The sequence below is a fragment of the Telmatherina bonti genome, assembly GCF_933228915.1.
Source record: "Telmatherina bonti genome assembly, chromosome: 14".
NCBI classification, from domain to species: domain Eukaryota; kingdom Metazoa; phylum Chordata; class Actinopteri; order Atheriniformes; family Telmatherinidae; genus Telmatherina; species Telmatherina bonti.
The window spans coordinates 9,503,593-9,529,462 of NC_136612.1; positions in this window are offsets into that span (position 1 = coordinate 9,503,593).

Genomic DNA, 25,870 nt, shown 5'->3' on the forward strand with positions numbered 1-25,870 from the left:
GAAATGTTTCTGCCTGGTCTCGAACCAGGGACCTTTCGCGTGTTAGGCGAATGTGATAGCCTCTACACCACAGAAACCGTGAGAGCAGCTGCATCTTACTGGTTGGCAGGACAAAGGAAAGGAGCAATTTTTGAAAATGAAAAGTCCTGTAAACTGAGAGACAATGACAAAGCAGAAGAAGAATATCAGAAGTGGGATTTGAACCCACGCCTCCAGAAGAGACTGCAACCTTAACGCAGCGCCTTGGACCGCTCGGCCATTCTGATAAAATTTGCTCTTACCTACCTCTCTCTTGTGTGTTTTTTCTTGGAGGTGCAATGTGATTTCTGATAGCAACCCCAAGCGGCAGCAAAGTGTGAAAGCGTAGGTGCTTCCGCCTCTGCAGAAGTTACCACAAGGCCTACGCAGAGGTCTAGCCACCTGTCTTGAGGTGTGCAGATTTTGAACAAGCTTTCCTGTGTCTGGTTACTGTGGGATTGTTTTTCATCTTCTTACCCGTTGAGGTCCGGTCGCCGTTGGTCGTTAGCCTTCGCTTTCAAATAGCATCATTTTTGGGCCTTGCCCTATTGTTAGACACTCTATCCTTATTCTTTCGGGGATTTTTTTTAACCTTTAGTCAATGTGCAAGTAACAGAAATTGAACACTGAGCAATGAGGCCTGAGCTCTGGAGACTGCAGCCATGACTTCACATTTGAACAAGATACTTCTGTTGTCTAACCAACAACAGCGATTGCCATCATGCTAAAGTTGCTGGGGAAAGTGAGCCACTGGCAGCTTACACACCATTTTCACATGTGATCTTAGTAACAATTGTGGTCATAGAGGTGACTGCTTTGTCTGTAGTAGGCACAGAGGTCTCTCACCTAAAGGGTAGGTTGTAGGTTCAACCGAGGTGTACGCTTGGATCGTTGTATCGCAGAATGCCGGTCCTTAATCCATGGAATGCCTTTTGATACATCACTATGCTGCCAACTCAAGCTGAAACATGTCTTTGGCCTGGCACAGTATGGCCATGATCAAGGCGGCAATCTTCTTCACCAAACTCTGACTGCTTGTGGTTCTGCACTCTTCCTTGTGCCAAATTGTATGGTTTGTCTTTTTTGGCTGTTGCCAATCCCTTGGGACTGCACGTGATAGTTGTTGGTATACTGGCCAGGACCTCTGCCTATAACGTGGAGGACTGGTGTTTGGTTTCCCGACGGGGAGTGTTTCTTGGTCTTTATGACCCTTGACACGAGCATAAAACACTTAGCCCTGTCTTGAAATTTCAAATAGTTTGCTGTAAAAGGCCTGTAGGTTACAAGGCTTCTCAAAGTCCTCTGAGCCGGCCTCTGTACAGAGCGGGACAAGGCCAACGCTCAATGCAACCCAACATGTCATGTGTTGTTTGAGGATATGTGTAATACCGCATGAGGCTCGCTATTGGCCGTAAGGCGCCAGAGCTTTTGTTGCTGTTTTTATCTGTGTGCACGGACAACACGGAAGAGACAATAACAAAGGGTACGGTGCAAGGTGATTTGCTCGTAGCAAAGCTGCCATAGAATTACCTGCCTGGCTCAAGGTCCTCTTCTGGTTTTAAGAGTCAGGGATATTTTGGCAGAGTTGGTGGTGTGAACTGTGTCCCAAGATTATTTCAGGGGTGAAGAGCAAGTGTGCAGCACAAATATCATTAAGTGTGTCTGTTTAAGTCATGTTTAAATGTCTTGCAACAAGCTTGGAAATGTTTCTGCCTGGTCTCGAACCAGGGACCTTTCGCGTGTTAGGCGAATGTGATAGCCTCTACACCACAGAAACCGTGAGAGCAGCTGCATCTTACTGGTTGGCAGGACAAAGGAAAGGAGCAATTTTTGAAAATGAAAAGTCCTGTAAACTGAGAGACAATGACAAAGCAGAAGAAGAATATCAGAAGTGGGATTTGAACCCACGCCTTCAGAAGAGACTGCAACCTTAACGCAGCGCCTTGGACCGCTCGGCCATTCTGATAAAATTTGCTCTTACCTACCTCTCTCTTGTGTGTTTTTTCTTGGAGGTGCAATGTGATTTCTGATAGCAACCCCAAGCGGCAGCAAAGTGTGAAAGCGTAGGTGCTTCCGCCTCTGCAGAAGTTACCACAAGGCCTACGCAGAGGTCTAGCCACCTGTCTTGAGGTGTGCAGATTTTGAACAAGCTTTCCTGTGTCTGGTTACTGTGGGATTGTTTTTCATCTTCTTACCCGTTGAGGTCCGGTCGCCGTTGGTCGTTAGCCTTCGCTTTCAAATAGCATCATTTTTGGGCCTTGCCCTATTGTTAGACACTCTAGCCTTATTCTTTCGGGGATTTTTTTTAACCTTTAGTCAATGTGCAAGTAACAGAAATTGAACACTGAGCAATGAGGCCTGAGCTCTGGAGACTGCAGCCATGACTTCACATTTGAACAAGATACTTCTGTTGTCTAACCAACAACAGCGATTGCCATCATGCTAAAGTTGCTGGGGAAAGTGAGCCACTGGCAGCTTACACACCATTTTCACATGTGATCTTAGTAACAATTGTGGTCATAGAGGTGACTGCTTTGTCTGTAGTAGGCACAGAGGTCTCTCACCTAAAGGGTAGGTTGTAGGTTCAACCGAGGTGTACGCTTGGATCGTTGTATCGCAGAATGCCGGTCCTTAATCCATGGAATGCCTTTTGATACATCACTATGCTGCCAACTCAAGCTGAAACATGTCTTTGGCCTGGCACAGTATGGCCATGATCAAGGCGGCAATCTTCTTCACCAAACTCTGACTGCTTGTGGTTCTGCACTCTTCCTTGTGCCAAATTGTATGGTTTGTCTTTTTTGGCTGTTGCCAATCCCTTGGGACTGCACGTGATAGTTGTTGGTATACTGGCCAGGACCTCTGCCTATAACGTGGAGGACTGGTGTTTGGTTTCCCGACGGGGAGTGTTTCTTGGTCTTTATGACCCTTGACACGAGCATAAAACACTTAGCCCTGTCTTGAAATTTCAAATAGTTTGCTGTAAAAGGCCTGTAGGTTACAAGGCTTCTCAAAGTCCTCTGAGCCGGCCTCTGTACAGAGCGGGACAAGGCCAACGCTCAATGCAACCCAACATGTCATGTGTTGTTTGAGGATATGTGTAATACCGCATGAGGCTCGCTATTGGCCGTAAGGCGCCAGAGCTTTTGTTGCTGTTTTTATCTGTGTGCACGGACAACACGGAAGAGACAATAACAAAGGGTACGGTGCAAGGTGATTTGCTCGTAGCAAAGCTGCCATAGAATTACCTGCCTGGCTCAAGGTCCTCTTCTGGTTTTAAGAGTCAGGGATATTTTGGCAGAGTTGGTGGTGTGAACTGTGTCCCAAGATTATTTCAGGGGTGAAGAGCAAGTGTGCAGCACAAATATCATTAAGTGTGTCTGTTTAAGTCATGTTTAAATGTCTTGCAACAAGCTTGGAAATGTTTCTGCCTGGTCTCGAACCAGGGACCTTTCACGTGTTAGGCGAATGTGATAGCCTCTACACCACAGAAACCGTGAGAGCAGCTGCATCTTACTGGTTGGCAGGACAAAGGAAAGGAGCAATTTTTGAAAATGAAAAGTCCTGTAAACTGAGAGACAATGACAAAGCAGAAGAAGAATATCAGAAGTGGGATTTGAACCCACGCCTCCAGAAGAGACTGCAACCTTAACGCAGCGCCTTGGACCGCTCGGCCATTCTGATAAAATTTGCTCTTACCTACCTCTCTCTTGTGTGTTTTTTCTTGGAGGTGCAATGTGATTTCTGATAGCAACCCCAAGCGGCAGCAAAGTGTGAAAGCGTAGGTGCTTCCGCCTCTGCAGAAGTTACCACAAGGCCTACGCAGAGGTCTAGCCACCTGTCTTGAGGTGTGCAGATTTTGAACAAGCTTTCCTGTGTCTGGTTACTGTGGGATTGTTTTTCATCTTCTTACCCGTTGAGGTTAGGTCGCCGTTGGTCGTTAGCCTTCGCTTTCAAATAGCATCATTTTTGGGCCTTGCCCTATTGTTAGACACTCTATCCTTATTCTTTCGGGGATTTTTTTTAACCTTTAGTCAATGTGCAAGTAACAGAAATTGAACACTGAGCAATGAGGCCTGAGCTCTGGAGACTGCAGCCATGACTTCACATTTGAACAAGATACTTCTGTTGTCTAACCAACAACAGCGATTGCCATCATGCTAAAGTTGCTGGGGAAAGTGAGCCACTGGCAGCTTACACACCATTTTCACATGTGATCTTAGTAACAATTGTGGTCATAGAGGTGACTGCTTTGTCTGTAGTAGGCACAGAGGTCTCTCACCTAAAGGGTAGGTTGTAGGTTCAACCGAGGTGTACGCTTGGATCGTTGTATCGCAGAATGCCGGTCCTTAATCCATGGAATGCCTTTTGATACATCACTATGCTGCCAACTCAAGCTGAAACATGTCTTTGGCCTGGCACAGTATGGCCATGATCAAGGCGGCAATCTTCTTCACCAAACTCTGACTGCTTGTGGTTCTGCACTCTTCCTTGTGCCAAATTGTATGGTTTGTCTTTTTTGGCTGTTGCCAATCCCTTGGGACTGCACGTGATAGTTGTTGGTATACTGGCCAGGACCTCTGCCTATAACGTGGAGGACTGGTGTTTGGTTTCCCGACGGGGAGTGTTTCTTGGTCTTTATGACCCTTGACACGAGCATAAAACACTTAGCCCTGTCTTGAAATTTCAAATAGTTTGCTGTAAAAGGCCTGTAGGTTACAAGGCTTCTCAAAGTCCTCTGAGCCGGCCTCTGTACAGAGCGGGACAAGGCCAACGCTCAATGCAACCCAACATGTCATGTGTTGTTTGAGGATATGTGTAATACCGCATGAGGCTCGCTATTGGCCGTAAGGCGCCAGAGCTTTTGTTGCTGTTTTTATCTGTGTGCACGGACAACACGGAAGAGACAATAACAAAGGGTACGGTGCAAGGTGATTTGCTCGTAGCAAAGCTGCCATAGAATTACCTGCCTGGCTCAAGGTCCTCTTCTGGTTTTAAGAGTCAGGGATATTTTGGCAGAGTTGGTGGTGTGAACTGTGTCCCAAGATTATTTCAGGGGTGAAGAGCAAGTGTGCAGCACAAATATCATTAAGTGTGTCTGTTTAAGTCATGTTTAAATGTCTTGCAACAAGCTTGGAAATGTTTCTGCCTGGTCTCGAACCAGGGACCTTTCGCGTGTGAGGCGAATGTGATAGCCTCTACACCACAGAAACCATGAGAGCAGCTGCATCTTACTGGTTGGCAGGACAAAAGAAAGGAGCAATTTTTGAAAATGAAAAGTCCTGTAAACTGAGAGACAATGACAAAGCAGAAGAAGAATATCAGAAGTGGGATTTGAACCCATGCCTCCAGAAGAGACTGCAACCTTAACGCAGCGCCTTGGACCGCTCGGCCATTCCGATAAAATTTGCTCTTACCTACCTCTCTCTTGTGTGTTTTTTCTTGGAGGTGCAATGTGATTTCTGATAGCAACCCCAAGCGGCAGCAAAGTGTGAAAGCGTAGGTGCTTCCGCCTCTGCAGAAGTTACCACAAGGCCTACGCAGAGGTCTAGCCACCTGTCTTGAGGTGTGCAGATTTTGAACAAGCTTTCCTGTGTCTGGTTACTGTGGGATTGTTTTTCATCTTCTTACCCGTTGAGGTCCGGTCGCCGTTGGTCGTTAGCCTTCGCTTTCAAATAGCATCATTTTTGGGCCTTGCCCTATTGTTAGACACTCTATCCTTATTCTTTCGGGGATTTTTTTTAACCTTTAGTCAATGTGCAAGTAACAGAAATTGAACACTGAGCAATGAGGCCTGAGCTCTGGAGACTGCAGCCATGACTTCACATTTGAACAAGATACTTCTGTTGTCTAACCAACAACAGCGATTGCCATCATGCTAAAGTTGCTGGGGAAAGTGAGCCACTGGCAGCTTACACACCATTTTCACATGTGATCTTAGTAACAATTGTGGTCATAGAGGTGACTGCTTTGTCTGTAGTAGGCACAGAGGTCTCTCACCTAAAGGGTAGGTTGTAGGTTCAACCGAGGTGTACGCTTGGATCGTTGTATCGCAGAATGCCGGTCCTTAATCCATGGAATGCCTTTTGATACATCACTATGCTGCCAACTCAAGCTGAAACATGTCTTTGGCCTGGCACAGTATGGCCATGATCAAGGCGGCAATCTTCTTCACCAAACTCTGACTGCTTGTGGTTCTGCACTCTTCCTTGTGCCAAATTGTATGGTTTGTCTTTTTTGGCTGTTGCCAATCCCTTGGGACTGCACGTGATAGTTGTTGGTATACTGGCCAGGACCTCTGCCTATAACGTGGAGGACTGGTGTTTGGTTTCCCGACGGGGAGTGTTTCTTGGTCTTTATGACCCTTGACACGAGCATAAAACACTTAGCCCTGTCTTGAAATTTCAAATAGTTTGCTGTAAAAGGCCTGTAGGTTACAAGGCTTCTCAAAGTCCTCTGAGCCGGCCTCTGTACAGAGCGGGACAAGGCCAACGCTCAATGCAACCCAACATGTCATGTGTTGTTTGAGGATATGTGTAATACCGCATGAGGCTCGCTATTGGCCGTAAGCCGCCAGAGCTTTTGTTGCTGTTTTTATCTGTGTGCACGGACAACACGGAAGAGACAATAACAAAGGGTACGGTGCAAGGTGATTTGCTCGTAGCAAAGCTGCCATAGAATTACCTGCCTGGCTCAAGGTCCTCTTCTGGTTTTAAAGTCAGGGATATTTTGGCAGAGTTGGTGGTGTGAACTGTGTCCCACAATTATTTCAGGGGTGAAGAGCAAGTGTGCAGCACAAATATCATTAAGTGTGTCTGTTTAAGTCATGTTTAAATGTCTTGCAACAAGCTTGGAAATGTTTCTGCCTGGTCTCGAACCAGGGACCTTTCGCGTGTTAGGCGAATGTGATAGCCTCTACACCACAGAAACCGTGAGAGCAGCTGCATCTTACTGGTTGGCAGGACAAAAGAAAGGAGCAATTTTTGAAAATGAAAAGTCCTGTAAACTGAGAGACAATGACAAAGCAGAAGAAGAATATCAGAAGTGGGATTTGAACCCACGCCTCCAGAAGAGACTGCAACCTTAACGCAGCGCCTTGGACCGCTCGGCCATTCTGATAAAATTTGCTCTTACCTACCTCTCTCTTGTGTGTTTTTTCTTGGAGGTGCAATGTGATTTCTGATAGCAACCCCAAGCGGCAGCAAAGTGTGAAAGCGTAGGTGCTTCCGCCTCTGCAGAAGTTACCACAAGGCCTACGCAGAGGTCTAGCCACCTGTCTTGAGGTGTGCAGATTTTGAACAAGCTTTCCTGTGTCTGGTTACTGTGGGATTGTTTTTCATCTTCTTACCCGTTGAGGTCCGGTCGCCGTTGGTTGTTAGCCTTCACTTTCAAATAGCATCATTTTTGGGCCTTGCCCTATTGTTAGACACTCTATCCTTATTCTTTCGGGGATTTTTTTTAACCTTTAGTCAATGTGCAAGTAACAGAAATTGAACACTGAGCAATGAGGCCTGAGCTCTGGAGACTGCAGCCATGACTTCACATTTGAACAAGATACTTCTGTTGTCTAACCAACAACAGCGATTGCCATCATGCTAAAGTTGCTGGGGAAAGTGAGCCACTGGCAGCTTACACACCATTTTCACATGTGATCTTAGTAACAATTGTGGTCATAGAGGTGACTGCTTTGTCTGTAGTAGGCACAGAGGTCTCTCACCTAAAGGGTAGGTTGTAGGTTCAACCGAGGTGTACGCTTGGATCGTTGTATCGCAGAATGCCGGTCCTTAATCCATGGAATGCCTTTTGATACATCACTATGCTGCCAACTCAAGCTGAAACATGTCTTTGGCCTGGCACAGTATGGCCATGATCAAGGCGGCAATCTTCTTCACCAAACTCTGACTGCTTGTGGTTCTGCACTCTTCCTTGTGCCAAATTGTATGGTTTGTCTTTTTTGGCTGTTGCCAATCCCTTGGGACTGCACGTGATAGTTGTTGGTATACTGGCCAGGACCTCTGCCTATAACGTGGAGGACTGGTGTTTGGTTTCCCGACGGGGAGTGTTTCTTGGTCTTTATGACCCTTGACACGAGCATAAAACACTTAGCCCTGTCTTGAAATTTCAAATAGTTTGCTGTAAAAGGCCTGTAGGTTACAAGGCTTCTCAAAGTCCTCTGAGCCGGCCTCTGTACAGAGCGGGACAAGGCCAACGCTCAATGCAACCCAACATGTCATGTGTTGTTTGAGGATATGTGTAATACCGCATGAGGCTCGCTATTGGCCGTAAGGCGCCAGAGCTTTTGTTGCTGTTTTTATCTGTGTGCACGGACAACACGGAAGAGACAATAACAAAGGGTACGGTGCAAGGTGATTTGCTCGTAGCAAAGCTGCCATAGAATTACCTGCCTGGCTCAAGGTCCTCTTCTGGTTTTAAGAGTCAGGGATATTTTGGCAGAGTTGGTGGTGTGAACTGTGTCCCAAGATTATTTCAGGGGTGAAGAGCAAGTGTGCAGCACAAATATCATTAAGTGTGTCTGTTTAAGTCATGTTTAAATGTCTTGCAACAAGCTTGGAAATGTTTCTGCCTGGTCTCGAACCAGGGACCTTTCGCGTGTGAGGCGAATGTGATAGCCTCTACACCACAGAAACCATGAGAGCAGCTGCATCTTACTGGTTGGCAGGACAAAAGAAAGGAGCAATTTTTGAAAATGAAAAGTCCTGTAAACTGAGAGACAATGACAAAGCAGAAGAAGAATATCAGAAGTGGGATTTGAACCCACGCCTCCAGAAGAGACTGCAACCTTAACGCAGCGCCTTGGACCGCTCGGCCATTCCGATAAAATTTGCTCTTACCTACCTCTCTCTTGTGTGTTTTTTCTTGGAGGTGCAATGTGATTTCTGATAGCAACCCCAAGCGGCAGCAAAGTGTGAAAGCGTAGGTGCTTCCGCCTCTGCAGAAGTTACCACAAGGCCTACGCAGAGGTCTAGCCACCTGTCTTGAGGTGTGCAGATTTTGAACAAGCTTTCCTGTGTCTGGTTACTGTGGGATTGTTTTTCATCTTCTTACCCGTTGAGGTCCGGTCGCCGTTGGTCGTTAGCCTTCGCTTTCAAATAGCATCATTTTTGGGCCTTGCCCTATTGTTAGACACTCTATCCTTATTCTTTCGGGGATTTTTTTTAACCTTTAGTCAATGTGCAAGTAACAGAAATTGAACACTGAGCAATGAGGCCTGAGCTCTGGAGACTGCAGCCATGACTTCACATTTGAACAAGATACTTCTGTTGTCTAACCAACAACAGCGATTGCCATCATGCTAAAGTTGCTGGGGAAAGTGAGCCACTGGCAGCTTACACACCATTTTCACATGTGATCTTAGTAACAATTGTGGTCATAGAGGTGACTGCTTTGTCTGTAGTAGGCACAGAGGTCTCTCACCTAAAGGGTAGGTTGTAGGTTCAACCGAGGTGTACGCTTGGATCGTTGTATCGCAGAATGCCGGTCCTTAATCCATGGAATGCCTTTTGATACATCACTATGCTGCCAACTCAAGCTGAAACATGTCTTTGGCCTGGCACAGTATGGCCATGATCAAGGCGGCAATCTTCTTCACCAAACTCTGACTGCTTGTGGTTCTGCACTCTTCCTTGTGCCAAATTGTATGGTTTGTCTTTTTTGGCTGTTGCCAATCCCTTGGGACTGCACGTGATAGTTGTTGGTATACTGGCCAGGACCTCTGCCTATAACGTGGAGGACTGGTGTTTGGTTTCCCGACGGGGAGTGTTTCTTGGTCTTTATGACCCTTGACACGAGCATAAAACACTTAGCCCTGTCTTGAAATTTCAAATAGTTTGCTGTAAAAGGCCTGTAGGTTACAAGGCTTCTCAAAGTCCTCTGAGCCGGCCTCTGTACAGAGCGGGACAAGGCCAACGCTCAATGCAACCCAACATGTCATGTGTTGTTTGAGGATATGTGTAATACCGCATGAGGCTCGCTATTGGCCGTAAGCCGCCAGAGCTTTTGTTGCTGTTTTTATCTGTGTGCACGGACAACACGGAAGAGACAATAACAAAGGGTACGGTGCAAGGTGATTTGCTCGTAGCAAAGCTGCCATAGAATTACCTGCCTGGCTCAAGGTCCTCTTCTGGTTTTAAAGTCAGGGATATTTTGGCAGAGTTGGTGGTGTGAACTGTGTCCCACAATTATTTCAGGGGTGAAGAGCAAGTGTGCAGCACAAATATCATTAAGTGTGTCTGTTTAAGTCATGTTTAAATGTCTTGCAACAAGCTTGGAAATGTTTCTGCCTGGTCTCGAACCAGGGACCTTTCGCGTGTTAGGCGAATGTGATAGCCTCTACACCACAGAAACCGTGAGAGCAGCTGCATCTTACTGGTTGGCAGGACAAAAGAAAGGAGCAATTTTTGAAAATGAAAAGTCCTGTAAACTGAGAGACAATGACAAAGCAGAAGAAGAATATCAGAAGTGGGATTTGAACCCACGCCTCCAGAAGAGACTGCAACCTTAACGCAGCGCCTTGGACCGCTCGGCCATTCTGATAAAATTTGCTCTTACCTACCTCTCTCTTGTGTGTTTTTTCTTGGAGGTGCAATGTGATTTCTGATAGCAACCCCAAGCGGCAGCAAAGTGTGAAAGCGTAGGTGCTTCCGCCTCTGCAGAAGTTACCACAAGGCCTACGCAGAGGTCTAGCCACCTGTCTTGAGGTGTGCAGATTTTGAACAAGCTTTCCTGTGTCTGGTTACTGTGGGATTGTTTTTCATCTTCTTACCCGTTGAGGTCCGGTCGCCGTTGGTTGTTAGCCTTCACTTTCAAATAGCATCATTTTTGGGCCTTGCCCTATTGTTAGACACTCTATCCTTATTCTTTCGGGGATTTTTTTTAACCTTTAGTCAATGTGCAAGTAACAGAAATTGAACACTGAGCAATGAGGCCTGAGCTCTGGAGACTGCAGCCATGACTTCACATTTGAACAAGATACTTCTGTTGTCTAACCAACAACAGCGATTGCCATCATGCTAAAGTTGCTGGGGAAAGTGAGCCACTGGCAGCTTACACACCATTTTCACATGTGATCTTAGTAACAATTGTGGTCATAGAGGTGACTGCTTTGTCTGTAGTAGGCACAGAGGTCTCTCACCTAAAGGGTAGGTTGTAGGTTCAACCGAGGTGTACGCTTGGATCGTTGTATCGCAGAATGCCGGTCCTTAATCCATGGAATGCCTTTTGATACATCACTATGCTGCCAACTCAAGCTGAAACATGTCTTTGGCCTGGCACAGTATGGCCATGATCAAGGCGGCAATCTTCTTCACCAAACTCTGACTGCTTGTGGTTCTGCACTCTTCCTTGTGCCAAATTGTATGGTTTGTCTTTTTTGGCTGTTGCCAATCCCTTGGGACTGCACGTGATAGTTGTTGGTATACTGGCCAGGACCTCTGCCTATAACGTGGAGGACTGGTGTTTGGTTTCCCGACGGGGAGTGTTTCTTGGTCTTTATGACCCTTGACACGAGCATAAAACACTTAGCCCTGTCTTGAAATTTCAAATAGTTTGCTGTAAAAGGCCTGTAGGTTACAAGGCTTCTCAAAGTCCTCTGAGCCGGCCTCTGTACAGAGCGGGACAAGGCCAACGCTCAATGCAACCCAACATGTCATGTGTTGTTTGAGGATATGTGTAATACCGCATGAGGCTCGCTATTGGCCGTAAGGCGCCAGAGCTTTTGTTGCTGTTTTTATCTGTGTGCACGGACAACACGGAAGAGACAATAACAAAGGGTACGGTGCAAGGTGATTTGCTCGTAGCAAAGCTGCCATAGAATTACCTGCCTGGCTCAAGGTCCTCTTCTGGTTTTAAGAGTCAGGGATATTTTGGCAGAGTTGGTGGTGTGAACTGTGTCCCAAGATTATTTCAGGGGTGAAGAGCAAGTGTGCAGCACAAATATCATTAAGTGTGTCTGTTTAAGTCATGTTTAAATGTCTTGCAACAAGCTTGGAAATGTTTCTGCCTGGTCTCGAACCAGGGACCTTTCGCGTGTTAGGCGAATGTGATAGCCTCTACACCACAGAAACCGTGAAAGCAGCTGCATCTTACTGGTTGGCAGGACAAAAGAAAGGAGCAATTTTTGAAAATGAAAAGTCCTGTAAACTGAGAGACAATGACAAAGCAGAAGAAGAATATCAGAAGTGGGATTTGAACCCACGCCTCCAGAAGAGACTGCAACCTTAACGCAGTGCCTTGGACCGCTCGGCCATTCCGATAAAATTTGCTCTTACCTACCTCTCTCTTGTGTGTTTTTTCTTGGAGGTGCAATGTGATTTCTGATAGCAACCCCAAGCGGCAGCAAAGTGTGAAAGCGTAGGTGCTTCCGCCTCTGCAGAAGTTACCACAAGGCCTACGCAGAGGTCTAGCCACCTGTCTTGAGGTGTGCAGATTTTGAACAAGCTTTCCTGTGTCTGGTTACTGTGGGATTGTTTTTCATCTTCTTACCCGTTGAGGTCCGGTCGCCGTTGGTCGTTAGCCTTCGCTTTCAAATAGCATCATTTTTGGGCCTTGCCCTATTGTTAGACACTCTATCCTTATTCTTTCGGGGATTTTTTTTAACCTTTAGTCAATGTGCAAGTAACAGAAATTGAACACTGAGCAATGAGGCCTGAGCTCTGGAGACTGCAGCCATGACTTCACATTTGAACAAGATACTTCTGTTGTCTAACCAACAACAGCGATTGCCATCATGCTAAAGTTGCTGGGGAAAGTGAGCCACTGGCAGCTTACACACCATTTTCACATGTGATCTTAGTAACAATTGTGGTCATAGAGGTGACTGCTTTGTCTGTAGTAGGCACAGAGGTCTCTCACCTAAAGGGTAGGTTGTAGGTTCAACCGAGGTGTACGCTTGGATCGTTGTATCGCAGAATGCCGGTCCTTAATCCATGGAATGCCTTTTGATACATCACTATGCTGCCAACTCAAGCTGAAACATGTCTTTGGCCTGGCACAGTATGGCCATGATCAAGGCGGCAATCTTCTTCACCAAACTCTGACTGCTTGTGGTTCTGCACTCTTCCTTGTGCCAAATTGTATGGTTTGTCTTTTTTGGCTGTTGCCAATCCCTTGGGACTGCACGTGATAGTTGTTGGTATACTGGCCAGGACCTCTGCCTATAACGTGGAGGACTGGTGTTTGGTTTCCCGACGGGGAGTGTTTCTTGGTCTTTATGACCCTTGACACGAGCATAAAACACTTAGCCCTGTCTTGAAATTTCAAATAGTTTGCTGTAAAAGGCCTGTAGGTTACAAGGCTTCTCAAAGTCCTCTGAGCCGGCCTCTGTACAGAGCGGGACAAGGCCAACGCTCAATGCAACCCAACATGTCTTGTGTTGTTTGAGGATATGTGTAATACCGCATGAGGCTCGCTATTGGCCGTAAGCCGCCAGAGCTTTTGTTGCTGTTTTTATCTGTGTGCACGGACAACACGGAAGAGACAATAACAAAGGGTACGGTGCAAGGTGATTTGCTCGTAGCAAAGCTGCCATAGAATTAACTGCCTGGCTCAAGGTCCTCTTCTGGTTTTAAGAGTCAGGGATATTTTGGCAGAGTTGGTGGTGTGAACTGTGTCCCAAGATTATTTCAGGGGTGAAGAGCAAGTGTGCAGCACAAATATCATTAAGTGTGTCTGTTTAAGTCATGTTTAAATGTCTTGCAACAAGCTTGGAAATGTTTCTGCCTGGTCTCGAACCAGGGACCTTTCGCGTGTTAGGCGAATGTGATAGCCTCTACACCACAGAAACCGTGAGAGCAGCTGCATCTTACTGGTTGGCAGGACAAAAGAAAGGAGCAATTTTTGAAAATGAAAAGTCCTGTAAACTGAGAGACAATGACAAAGCAGAAGAAGAATATCAGAAGTGGGATTTGAACCCACGCCTCCAGAAGAGACTGCAACCTTAACGCAGCGCCTTGGACCGCTCGGCCATTCTGATAAAATTTGCTCTTACCTACCTCTCTCTTGTGTGTTTTTTCTTGGAGGTGCAATGTGATTTCTGATAGCAACCCCAAGCGGCAGCAAAGTGTGAAAGCGTAGGTGCTTCCGCCTCTGCAGAAGTTACCACAAGGCCTACGCAGAGGTCTAGCCACCTGTCTTGAGGTGTGCAGATTTTGAACAAGCTTTCCTGTGTCTGGTTACTGTGGGATTGTTTTTCATCTTCTTACCCGTTGAGGTCCGGTCGCCGTTGGTCGTTAGCCTTCGCTTTCAAATAGCATCATTTTTGGGCCTTGCCCTATTGTTAGACACTCTATCCTTATTCTTTCGGGGATTTTTTTTTAACCTTTAGTCAATGTGCAAGTAACAGAAATTGAACACTGAGCAATGAGGCCTGAGCTCTGGAGACTGCAGCCATGACTTCACATTTGAACAAGATACTTCTGTTGTCTAACCAACAACAGCGATTGCCATCATGCTAAAGTTGCTGGGGAAAGTGAGCCACTGGCAGCTTACACACCATTTTCACATGTGATCTTAGTAACAATTGTGGTCATAGAGGTGACTGCTTTGTCTGTAGTAGGCACAGAGGTCTCTCACCTAAAGGGTAGGTTGTAGGTTCAACCGAGGTGTACGCTTGGATCGTTGTATCGCAGAATGCCGGTCCTTAATCCATGGAATGCCTTTTGATACATCACTATGCTGCCAACTCAAGCTGAAACATGTCTTTGGCCTGGCACAGTATGGCCATGATCAAGGCGGCAATCTTCTTCACCAAACTCTGACTGCTTGTGGTTCTGCACTCTTCCTTGTGCCAAATTGTATGGTTTGTCTTTTTTGGCTGTTGCCAATCCCTTGGGACTGCACGTGATAGTTGTTGGTATACTGGCCAGGACCTCTGCCTATAACGTGGAGGACTGGTGTTTGGTTTCCCGACGGGGAGTGTTTCTTGGTCTTTATGACCCTTGACACGAGCATAAAACACTTAGCCCTGTCTTGAAATTTCAAATAGTTTGCTGTAAAAGGCCTGTAGGTTACAAGGCTTCTCAAAGTCCTCTGAGCCGGCCTCTGTACAGAGCGGGACAAGGCCAACGCTCAATGCAACCCAACATGTCATGTGTTGTTTGAGGATATGTGTAATACCGCATGAGGCTCGCTATTGGCCGTAAGGCGCCAGAGCTTTTGTTGCTGTTTTTATCTGTGTGCACGGACAACACGGAAGAGACAATAACAAAGGGTACGGTGCAAGGTGATTTGCTCGTAGCAAAGCTGCCATAGAATTACCTGCCTGGCTCAAGGTCCTCTTCTGGTTTTAAGAGTCAGGGATATTTTGGCAGAGTTGGTGGTGTGAACTGTGTCCCACAATTATTTCAGGGGTGAAGAGCAAGTGTGCAGCACAAATATCATTAAGTGTGTCTGTTTAAGTCATGTTTAAATGTCTTGCAACAAGCTTGGAAATGTTTCTGCCTGGTCTCGAACTAGCAACCTTTCGCATGTTAGGCGAATGTGATAGCCTCTACACCACAGAAACCGTGAGAGCAGCTGCATCTTACTGGTTGGCAGGACAAAAGAAAGGAGCAATTTTTGAAAATGAAAAGTCCTGTAAACTGAGAGACAATGACAAAGCAGAAGAAGAATATCAGAAGTGGGATTTGAACCCACGCCTCCAGAAGAGACTGCAACCTTAACGCAGCGCCTTGGACCGCTCGGCCATTCTGATAAAATTTGCTCTTACCTACCTCTCTCTTGTGTGTTTTTTCTTGGCGGTGCAATGTGATTTCTGATAGCAACCCTAAGCGGCAGCAAAGTGTGAAAGCGTAGGTGCTTCCGCCTCTGCAGAAGTTACCACAAGGCCTATGCAGAGGTCTAGCCACCTGTCTTGAGGTGTGCAGATTTTGAACAAGCTTTCCTGTGTCTGGTTACTGTGGGATTGTTTTTCATCTTCTTACCCGTTGAGGTCCGGTCGCCGTTGGTCGTTAGCCTTCGCTTTCAAATAGCATCATTTTTGGGCCTTGCCCTATTGTTAGACACTCTATCCTTATTCTTTTGGGGATTTTTTTAACCTTTAGTCAATGTGCAAGTAACAGAAATTGAACACTGAGCAATGAGGCCTGAGCTCTGGAGACTGCAGCCATGACTTCACATTTGAACAAGATACTTCTGTTGTCTAACCAACAACAGCGATTGCCATCATGCTAAAGTTGCTGGGGAAAGTGAGCCACTGGCAGCTTACACACCATTTTCACATGTGATCTTAGTAACAGTTGTGGTCATAGAGGTGACTGCTTTGTCTGTAGTAGGCACAGAGGTCTCTCACCTAAAGGGTAGGTTGTAGGTTCAACCGAGGTGTACGCTTGGATCGTTGTATCGCAGAATGCCGGTCCTTAATCCATGGAATGCCTTTTGATACATCACTATGCTGCCAACTCAAGCTGAAACATGTCTTTGGCCTGGCACAGTATGGCCATGATCAAGGCGGCAATCTTCTTCACCAAACTCTGACTGCTTGTGGTTCTGCACTCTTCCTTGTGCCAAAGTGTATGGTTTGTCTTTTTTGGCTGTTGCCAATCCCTTGGGACTGCACGTGATAGTTGTTGGTATACTGGCCAGGACCTCTGCCTATAACGTGGAGGAATGGGGTTTGGTTTCCCGACGGGGAGTGTTTCTTGGTCTTTATGACCCTTGACACGAGCATAAAACACTTAGCCCTGTCTTGAAATTTCAAATAGTTTGCTGTAAAAGGCCTGTAGGTTACAAGGCTTCTCAAAGTCCTCTGAGCCGGCCTCTGTACAGAGCGGGACAAGGCCAACGCTCAATGCAACCCAACATGTCATGTGTTGTTTGAGGATATGTGTAATACCGCATGAGGCTCGCTATTGGCCGTAAGCCGCCAGAGCTTTTGTTGCTGTTTTTATCTGTGTGCACGGACAACACGGAAGAGACAATAACAAAGGGTACGGTGCAAGGTGATTTGCTCGTAGCAAAGCTGCCATAGAATTACCTGCCTGGCTCAAGGTCCTCTTCTGGTTTTAAGAGTCAGGGATATTTTGGCAGAGTTGGTGGTGTGAACTGTGTCCCAAGATTATTTCAGGGGTGAAGAGCAAGTGTGCAGCACAAATATCATTAAGTGTGTCTGTTTAAGTCATGTTTAAATGTCTTGCAACAAGCTTGGAAATGTTTCTGCCTGGTCTCGAACCAGGGACCTTTCGCGTGTTAGGCGAATGTGATAGCCTCTACACCACAGAAACCGTGAGAGCAGCTGCATCTTACTGGTTGGCAGGACAAAAGAAAGGAGCAATTTTTGAAAATGAAAAGTCCTGTAAACTGAGAGACAATGACAAAGCAGAAGAAGAATATCAGAAGTGGGATTTGAACCCACGCCTCCAGAAGAGACTGCAACCTTAACGCAGCGCCTTGGACCGCTCGGCCATTCTGATAAAATTTGCTCTTACCTACCTCTCTCTTGTGTGTTTTTTCTTGGAGGTGCAATGTGATTTCTGATAGCAACCCCAAGCGGCAGCAAAGTGTGAAAGCGTAGGTGCTTCCGCCTCTGCAGAAGTTACCACAAGGCCTACGCAGAGGTCTAGCCACCTGTCTTGAGGTGTGCAGATTTTGAACAAGCTTTCCTGTGTCTGGTTACTGTGGGATTGTTTTTCATCTTCTTACCCGTTGAGGTCCGGTCGCCGTTGGTCGTTAGCCTTCGCTTTCAAATAGCATCATTTTTGGGCCTTGCCCTATTGTTAGACACTCTATCCTTATTCTTTCGGGGATTTTTTTTAACCTTTAGTCAATGTGCAAGTAACAGAAATTGAACACTGAGCAATGAGGCCTGAGCTCTGGAGACTGCAGCCATGACTTCACATTTGAACAAGATACTTCTGTTGTCTAACCAACAACAGCGATTGCCATCATGCTAAAGTTGCTGGGGAAAGTGAGCCACTGGCAGCTTACACACCATTTTCACATGTGATCTTAGTAACAATTGTGGTCATAGAGGTGACTGCTTTGTCTGTAGTAGGCACAGAGGTCTCTCACCTAAAGGGTAGGTTGTAGGTTCAACCGAGGTGTACGCTTGGATCGTTGTATCGCAGAATGCCGGTCCTTAATCCATGGAATGCCTTTTGATACATCACTATGCTGCCAACTCAAGCTGAAACATGTCTTTGGCCTGGCACAGTATGGCCATGATCAAGGCGGCAATCTTCTTCACCAAACTCTGACTGCTTGTGGTTCTGCACTCTTCCTTGTGCCAAATTGTATGGTTTGTCTTTTTTGGCTGTTGCCAATCCCTTGGGACTGCACGTGATAGTTGTTGGTATACTGGCCAGGACCTCTGCCTATAACGTGGAGGACTGGTGTTTGGTTTCCCGACGGGGAGTGTTTCTTGGTCTTTATGACCCTTGACACGAGCATAAAACACTTAGCCCTGTCTTGAAATTTCAAATAGTTTGCTGTAAAAGGCCTGTAGGTTACAAGGCTTCTCAAAGTCCTCTGAGCCGGCCTCTGTACAGAGCGGGACAAGGCCAACGCTCAATGCAACCCAACATGTCATGTGTTGTTTGAGGATATGTGTAATACCGCATGAGGCTCGCTATTGGCCCTAAGCCGCCAGAGCTTTTGTTGCTGTTTTTATCTGTGTGCACGGACAACGCGGAAGAGACAATAACAAAGGGTACGGTGCAAGGTGATTTGCTCGTAGCAAAGCTGCCATAGAATTACCTGCCTGGCTCAAGGTCCTCTTCTGGTTTTAAGAGTCAGGGATATTTTGGCAGAGTTGGTGGTGTGAGAACTGTGTCCCAAGATTATTTCAGGGGTGAAGAGCAAGTGTGCAGCACAAATATCCTTAAGTGTGTCTGTTTAAGTCATGTTTAAATGTCTTGCAACAAGCTTGGAAATGTTTCTGCCTGGTCTCGAACCAGGGACCTTTCGCGTTTTAGGCGAATGTGATAGACTCTACACCACAGAAACCATGAGAGCAGCTGCATCTTATTGGTTGGCAGGACAAAAGAAAGGAGCAATTTTTGAAAATGAAAAGTCCTGTAAACTGAGAGACAATGACAAAGCAGAAGAAGAATATCAGAAGTGGGATTTGAACACACGCCTCCAGAAGAGACTGCGACCTTAACGCAGCGCCTTGGACCGCTCGGCCATTCTGATAAATTTTGCCCTTACCTACCTCTCTCTTGTGTGTTTTTTCTTGGAGGTGCAATGTGATTTCTGATAGCAACCCCAAGCGGCAGCAAAGTGTGAAAGCGTAGGTGCTTCCGCCTCTGCAGAAGTTACCACAAGGCCTACGCAGAGGTCTAGCCACCTGTCTTGAGGTGTGCAGATTTTGAACAAGCTTTCCTGTGTCTGGTTACTGTGGGATTGTTTTCCATCTTCTTACCCGTTGAGGTCCGGTCGCCGTTGGTCGTTAGCCTTCGCTTTCAAATAGCATCATTTTTGGGCCTTGCCCTATTGTTAGACACTCTATCCTTATTCTTTCGGGGATTTTTTTAACCTTTAGTCAATGTGCAAGTAACAGAAATTGAACACTGAGCAATGAGGCCTGAGCTCTGGAGACTGCAGCCATGACTTCACATTTGAACAAGATACTTCTGTTGTCTAACCAACAACAGCGATTGCCATCATGCTAAAGTTGCTGGGGAAAGTGAGCCACTGGCAGCTTACACACCATTTTCACATGTGATCTTAGTAACAATTGTGGTCATAGAGGTGACTGCTTTGTCTGTAGTAGGCACAGAGGTCTCTCACCTAAAGGGTAGGTTGTAGGTTCAACCGAGGTGTACTCTTGGATCGTTGTATCGCAGAATGCCGGTCCTTAATCCATGGAATGCCTTTTGATACATCACTATGCTGCCAACTCAAGCTGAAACATGTCTTTGGCCTGTCACAGTATGGCCATGATCAAGGCGGCAATCTTCTTCACCAAACTCTGACTGCTTGTGGTTCTGCACTCTTCCTTGTGCCAAATTGTATGGTTTGTCTTTTTTGGCTGTTGCCAATCCCTTGGGACTGCACGTGATAGTTGTTGGTATACTGGCCAGGACCTCTGCCTATAACGTGGAGGACTGGTGTTTGGTTTCCCGACGGGGAGTGTTTCTTGGTCTTTATGACCCTTGACACGAGCATAAAACACTTAGCCCTGTCTTGAAATTTCAAATAGTTTGCTGTAAAAGGCCTGTAGGTTACAAGGCTTCTCAAAGTCCTCTGAGCCGGCCTCTGTACAGAGCGGGACAAGGCCAACGCTCAATGCAACCCAACATGTCATGTGTTGTTTGAGGATATATGTAATACCGCATGAGGCTCGCTATTGGCCCTAAGCCGCCAGAGCTTTTTTTGCTGTTTTTATCTGTGTGCACGGACAACGCGGAAGAGACAATAACAAAGTGTACGGTGCAAGGTGATTTGCTCGTAGCAAAGCTGCCATAGAATTACCTGCCTGGCTCAAGGGCCTCATCTGGTTTTAAGAGTCAGGGATATTTTGGCAGAGTTGGTGGTGTGAACTGTGTCCCAAGATTATTTCAGGGGTGAAGAGCAAGTGTGCAGCACAAATATCATTAAGTGTGTCTGTTTAAGTCATGTTTAAATGTCTTGCAACAAGCTTGGAAATGTTTCTGCGTGGTCTCGAACCAGGGACCTTTCGCGTGTTAGGCGAATGTGATAGCCTCTACACCACAGAAACCATGAGGGCAGCTGCATCATACTGGTTGGCAGGACAAAAGAAAGGAGCAATTTTTGAAAATGAAAAGTCCTGTAAACTGAGAGACAATGACAAAGCAGAAGAAGATTATCAGAAGTGGGATTTGAACCCACGCCTCCAGAAGAGACTGCGACCTTAACGCAGCGCCTTGGACCGCTCGGCCATTCTGATAAAGTTTCCTCTTACCTACCTCTCTCTTGTGTGTTTTTTCTTGGAGGTGCAATGTGATTTCTGATAGCAACCCCAAGCGGCAGCAAAGTGTGAAAGCGTAGGTGCTTCCGCCTCTGCAGAAGTTGCCACAAGGTCTACGCAGAGGTCTAGCCACCTGTCTTGAGGTGTGCAGATTTTGAACAAGCTTTCCTGTGTCTGGTTACTGTGGGATTGTTTTTCATCTTCTTACCCGTTGAGGTCCGGTCGCCGTTGGTCATTAGCCTTCGCTTTCAAATAGCATCATTTTTGGGCCTTGCCCTATTGTTAGACACTCTATCCTTATTCTTTCAGGGATTCCTTAACCTTTAGTCAATGTGCAAGTAACAGAAATTGAACACTGAGCAATGAGGCCTGAGCTCTGGAGACTGCAGCCATGACTTCACATTTGAACAAGATACTTCTGTTGTCTAACCAACAACAGAATGCCGGTCCTTAATCCATGGAATGCCTTTTGATACATCACTATGCTGCCAACTCAAGCTGAAACATGTCTTTGGCCTGTCACAGTATGGCCATGATCAAGGCGGCAATCTTCTTCACCAAACTCTGACTGCTTGTGGTTCTGCACTCTTCCTTGTGCCAAATTGTATGGTTTGTCTTTTTTGGCTGTTGCCAATCCCTTGGGACTGCACGTGATAGTTGTTGGTATACTGGCCAGGACCTCTGCCTATAACGTGGAGGACTGGTGTTTGGTTTCCCGACGGGGAGTGTTTCTTGGTCTTTATGACCCTTGACACGAGCATAAAACACTTAGCCCTGTCTTGAAATTTCAAATAGTTTGCTGTAAAAGGCCTGTAGGTTACAAGGCTTCTCAAAGTCCTCTGAGCCGGCCTCTGTACAGAGCGGGACAAGGCCAACGCTCAATGCAACCCAACATGTCATGTGTTGTTTGAGGATATGTTTAATACCGCATGAGGCTCGCTATTGGCCCTAAGCCGCCAGAGCTTTTGTTGCTGTTTTTATCTGTGTGCACAGACAACGCGGAAGAGACAATAACAAAGGGTACGGTGCAAGGTGATTTGCTCGTAGCAAAGCTGCCATAGAATTACCTGCCTGGCTCAAGGGCCTCATCTGGTTTTAAGAGTCAGGGTTATTTTGGCACAGTTGGTGGTGTGAACTGTGTCCCAAGATTATTTCAGGGCTGAAGAGCATTTGTGCAGCACAAATATCATTAAGTGTGTCTGTTTAAGTCATGTTTAAATGTCTTGCAACAAGCTTGGAAATGTTTCTGCGTGGTCTCGAACCAGGGACCTTTCGCGTGTTAGGCGAATGTGATAGCCTCTACACCACAGAAACCGTGAGGGCAGCTGCATCATACTGGTTGGCAGGACAAAAGAAAGGAGCAATTTTTGAAAATGAAAAGTCCTGTAAACTGAGAGACAATGACAAAGCAGAAGAAGATTATCAGAAGTGGGATTTGAACCCACGCCTCCAGAAGAGACTGCGATCTTAACGCAGCGCCTTGGACCGCTTGGCCATTCTGATAAAATTTGCTCTTACCTACCTCTCTCTTGTGTGTTTTTTCTTGGAGGTGCAATGTGATTTCTGATAGCAACCCCAAGCGGCAGCAAAGTGTGAAAGCGTAGGTGCTTCCGCCTCTGCAGAAGTTGCCACAAGGTCTACGCAGAGGTCTAGCCACCTGTCTTGAGGTGTGCAGATTTTGAACAAGCTTTCCTGTGTCTGGTTACTGTGGGATTGTTTTTCATCTTCTTACCCGTTGAGGTCCGGTCGCCGTTGGTCGTTAGCCTTCGCTTTCAAATAGCATCATTTTTGGGCCTTGCCCTATTGTTAGACACTCTATCCTTATTCTTTCAGGGATTCCTTAACCTTTAGTCAATGTGCAAGTAACAGAAATTGAACACTGAGCAATGAGGCCTGAGCTCTGGAGACTGCAGCCATGACTTCACATTTGAACAAGATACTTCTGTTGTCTAACCAACAACAGAATGCCGGTCCTTAATCCATGGAATGCCTTTTGATACATCACTATGCTGCCAACTCAAGCTGAAACATGTCTTTGGCCTGTCACAGTATGGCCATGATCAAGGCGGCAATCTTCTTCACCAAACTCTGACTGCTTGTGGTTCTGCACTCTTCCTTGTGCCAAATTGTATGGTTTGTCTTTTTTGGCTGTTGCCAATCCCTTGGGACTGCACGTGATAGTTGTTGGTATACTGGCCAGGACCTCTGCCTATAACGTGGAGGACTGGTGTTTGGTTTCCCGACGGGGAGTGTTTCTTGGTCTTTATGACCCTTGACACAAGCATAAAACACTTAGCCCTGTCTTGAAATTTCAAATAGTTTGCTGTAAAAGGCCTGTAGGTTACAAGGCTTCTCAAAGTCCTCTGAGCCGGCCTCTGTACAGAGCGGGACAAGGCCAACGCTCAATGCAACCCAACATGTCATGTGTTGTTTGAGGATATATGTAATACCGCATGAGGCTCGCTATTGGCCCTAAGCCGCCAGAGCTTTTGTTGCTGTTTTTATCTGTGTGCACGGACAACGCGGAAGAGACAATAACAAAGTGTACGGTGCAAGGTGATTTGCTCGTAGCAAAGCTGCCATAGAATTACCTGCCTGGCTCAAGGGCCTCATCTGGTTTTAAGAGTCAGGGATATTTTGGCAGAGTTGGTGGTGTGAACTGTGTCCCAAGATTATTTCAGGGGTGAAGAGCAAGTGTGCAGCACAAATATCATTAAGTGTGTCTGTTTAAGTCATGTTTAAATGTCTTGCAACAAGCTTGGAAATGTTTCTGCGTGGTCTCGAACCAGGGACCTTTCGCGTGTTAGGCGAATGTGATAGCCTCTACACCACAGAAACCGTGAGGGCAGCTGCATCATACTGGTTGGCAGGACAAAAGAAAGGAGCAATTTTTGAAAATGAAAAGTCCTGTAAACTGAGAGACAATGACAAAGCAGAAGAAGATGATCAGAAGTGGGATTTGAACCCACGCCTCCAGAAGAGACTGCGACCTTAACGCAGCGCCTTGGACCGCTCGGCCATTCTGATAAAGTTTCCTCTTACCTACCTCTCTCTTGTGTGTTTTTTCTTGGAGGTGCAATGTGATTTCTGATAGCAACCCCAAGCGGCAGCAAAGTGTGAAAGCGTAGGTGCTTCCGCCTCTGCAGAAGTTGCCACAAGGTCTACGCAGAGGTCTAGCCACCTGTCTTGAGGTGTGCAGATTTTGAACAAGCTTTCCTGTGTCTGGTTACTGTGGGATTGTTTTTCATCTTCTTACCCGTTGAGGTCCGGCCGCCGTTGGTCGTTAGCCTTCGCTTTCAAATAGCATCATTTTTGGGCCTTGCCCTTTTGTTAGACACTCTATCCTTATTCTTTCAGGGATTCCTTAACCTTTAGTCAATGTGCAAGTAACAGAAATTGAACACTGAGCAATGAGGCCTGAGCTCTGGAGACTGCAGCCATGACTTCACATTTGAACAAGATACTTCTGTTGTCTAACCAACAACAGAATGCCGGTCCTTAATCCATGGAATGCCTTTTGATACATCACTATGCTGCCAACTCAAGCTGAAACATGTCTTTGGCCTGTCACAGTATGGCCATGATCAAGGCGGCAATCTTCTTCACCAAACTCTGACTGCTTGTGGTTCTGCACTCTTCCTTGTGCCAAATTGTATGGTTTGTCTTTTTTGGCTGTTGCCAATCCCTTGGGACTGCACGTGATAGTTGTTGGTATACTGGCCAGGACCTCTGCCTATAACGTGGAGGACTGGTGTTTGGTTTCCCGACGGGGAGTGTTTCTTGGTCTTTATGACCCTTGACACGAGCATGAAACACTTAGCCCTGTCTTGAAATTTCAAATAGTTTGCTGTAAAAGGCCTGTAGGTTACAAGGACAACGCGGAAGAGACAATAACAAAGTGTACGGTGCAAGGTGATTTGCTCGTAGCAAAGCTGCCATAGAATTACCTGCCTGGCTCAAGGGCCTCATCTGGTTTTAAGAGTCAGGGATATTTTGGCACAGTTGGTGGTGTGAACTGTGTCCCAAGATTATTTCAGGGGTGAAGAGCAAGTGTGCAGCACAAATATCATTAAGTGTGTCTGTTTAAGTCATGTTTAAATGTCTTGCAACAAGCTTGGAAATGTTTCTGCATGGTCTCGAACCAGGGACCTTTCGCGTGTTAGGCGAATGTGATAGCCTCTACACCACAGAAACCGTGAGGGCAGCTGCATCATACTGGTTGGCAGGACAAAAGAAAGGAGCAATTTTTGAAAATGAAAAGTCCTGTAAACTGAGAGACAATGACAAAGCAGAAGAAGATTATCAGAAGTGGGATTTGAACCCACGCCTCCAGAAGAGACTGCGACCTGAGCGCCAGCTGCCGAAGAATGGTCCGGCGGAAATGTTGAAAATGTTGAAGTTGCCGGCCAATCACGTTCAAGAAATGTTGAAAATGTTGAAGTTGCCGACCAATCACGTTGGAGAAATGTTGAAAGCTGACGGCCAATGACGTCGTGAAAGTTACGTATCGCAATGTAAAATGTTTAATGAAGGTAAAGGTCACGGGAGGTCGAAGGTTAAATCCGTATGTAAATTGGAAGTTCTTGGGAACAGTCGGAGTGAACAAGAATTTACGAGTGAAAGCGGTCTATTTAGCGACATGGTAAGTATCGGCTCATTCATGAAAATGCTGTATGATGTACATCGATGTGTAAAAATAAAAATTTCCCGGTTTTACGCCGATGTTACTCGACATTGGTTTCACAGTCGTGTCTTTTTTTCCCATTCCCATTTCCCGAGCGAGTCGATGAAAAACGTTTCATATGTGGGATTAACCAAGTTGTTAGCTATTAAAGCTAAGATAACTTTGGTCTATAAAATATTATTTACGTGCTTATTACACCGAGGTTATGTTAGATGTGGCTTTGTTTTCAGTCATGTCCTATTCATTCTCGCCCTCGGCTTCTTAAGACATTTAAAATAAAAATC